At 40.8% G+C, this 2,104-nt stretch overlaps 1 non-coding gene across 1 annotated transcript; it reads right to left on the reverse strand.

The window, feature by feature from the left end:
* Positions 1-229: 229 nt before the first annotated feature.
* On the reverse strand, positions 230-315 carry trnay-gua. The gene is given in 2 exon segments: positions 230-265; positions 281-315. It is a non-coding gene; the product is annotated as a tRNA-Tyr (tRNA).
* Between the last annotated feature and the right edge of the window lie 1,789 nt (positions 316-2,104).

Consider the following 2,104-nt stretch of genomic DNA (forward strand, 5'->3'; position numbering starts at 1 on the left):
TGAGCAACGCTAAATAGAAATAATCGGTTTCTGTAAAGCTCCCAACAAGAAAGCTGGAGTAAATGTGTAAAAATGTAAATGTGCACTGAATGTGTACGTAAGTAAATAGGCTTATCTGTATATTGTTCAGCGTCTGCATGAACACAGAGGAATGTGGCTTGATTTCGCTGACGGGGAGAAATTGCTATCCATTTATTTGAATTCCAAATGGAAACACCTTTGAAACACTTCCTTCGAGCCGGAGTTGAACCAGCGACCTCAGGATATCTGTCATTAGAACCTACAGTCCTGCTCTACCAACTGAGCTATCGAAGGCACTTATCGCTTATAGGCTTATCACTGTCGGGTCATTAAAGCACCGTGGGGATTTTTTTCATTAAAACAGTATGATGTCTTCACACTGAGGGGGTGGAAGGATTTTAAAGTCACACAGCTTTGCTTTGCTGTGTGCCCAAAGGCTGCTCTGATGTGAATATCAGTGCAATCCATAATATACCCTCGAGACTCCAATGAAGGAATTTCAGCACACTTAATATTCAACAGTACATTTACTTCAGTAAATAAACTAAGCTAGTATAACCATTTTGTAGTCTGACAAAACATTTATACGTGTGATAATAAATCAGCATGTTCCCTCTTTCATCAACAGGACTCTGGTGAAATGGATGCCACATTTTCCCTCAGAGTTCACATTAGTTTATATTAGGGCTGTCAGTCGATTAAAATATTTAATCGCGATTAATCGCATGATTGTCCATAGTTAATCGCGATTAATCGCAAATTAATCGCACATTTTTTATCTGTTCTAAATGTACCTTAGAGGGATATCTTTCAAGTTTTTAATACTCTTATCAACATATGAGTGGACAAATATGCTTTATATGTTTGTTTTATCATTTGAACAATGACAAATATTCTCATGAATATTAAACACAACAACCTCTGAACATTACAAATATTCACCTCAATTCAACCTGGAACCTCTCTCATACAATAATACAGTGTGTGTGTGTGTGTGTGTGTGTGTGTGTGTGTGTGTGTGTGTGTGTGTGTGTGTGTGTGTGTGTGTGTGTGTGTGTGTGTGTGTAGACACTGTGATGGATCGTTGGAGCTATGTGCAGCTCAAGGCATATATGCTCGAATGGGAGCTGCCTGGACGCTGCAATCATGTTGCGCGTACTATCCGTGCTGAGTGTGCTGACTTTTCGTACAATGTCCCACTGTCTGGCTACCTGCATAAAGTCAAGTGCTCGGCGCAGTTGTCGGCGAAATGTCATTGAAACAGCTCCTTATATCCGTTAGCGCAGCTAGCTAGCACCAGATGCTAACAACAACACGTAAGGTGTGCCTTGCTCGCGCGAGTAGCGCCACTGAAAAAACTGATTCTGACCCCTTTTAGATGTTACATGTTTTAATCAAGCGGCAAACTCTGGGGAAGAGCCGGGACGCCAATGCGGAAGTGCCACAAACTGCAGTTCATATATTGGCCGATAGGCGCTGACTGCAGAAAGGAGCAATTTCCATAGAGCCCCATGTTAAAATGCCCAATTTCACAGCCTAAAAAAACATGTTTCTACGTATGGATCCAATAAATATTATTATGAATATAGTTAAATTCCACCTTCATGATTATGGATCTGTGAGTGAATTGTTTTCTAACACGACCCTTTTATTTATATTAGGTCTTAAAGTTTTTGCATAAATTAGGGCGTGGTCACATTGAGTGACAGCTCTGTCAGGTGACTGCTGCTGTTAGCTTTTTGTCTCTCTGCTAGCTGCTCCGTCCGTGAAGCTACAGGGACTCTGCCTGGTCAGTTCATCCAGGGAACACAACTTGATCCCGGCTGTGTTTGTTTGTTCTTCATGCTTATATATCGGACTATTGTGACTCGCTCTGCGGTTAAAACAGACGGTGCATGAATGCCGTTTTGCGGTAAGTGAAATTCGAGTACTTTATTTATGTGTTTATGATTTTAATCAGCTACTTAATGAATGTTAAGGCTTGGGTTAGCGTGTAAGCGAGTGGTAGCTACATCGGTGCTAACGATGCTAATCGTATCCTCCAAGTTAACTTAAAACCATAGACTGTATATATAAAGGTTAA

This window comes from Trematomus bernacchii, unplaced genomic scaffold (assembly GCF_902827165.1).
Source record: "Trematomus bernacchii unplaced genomic scaffold, fTreBer1.1, whole genome shotgun sequence".
NCBI classification, from domain to species: Eukaryota; Metazoa; Chordata; class Actinopteri; order Perciformes; family Nototheniidae; genus Trematomus; species Trematomus bernacchii.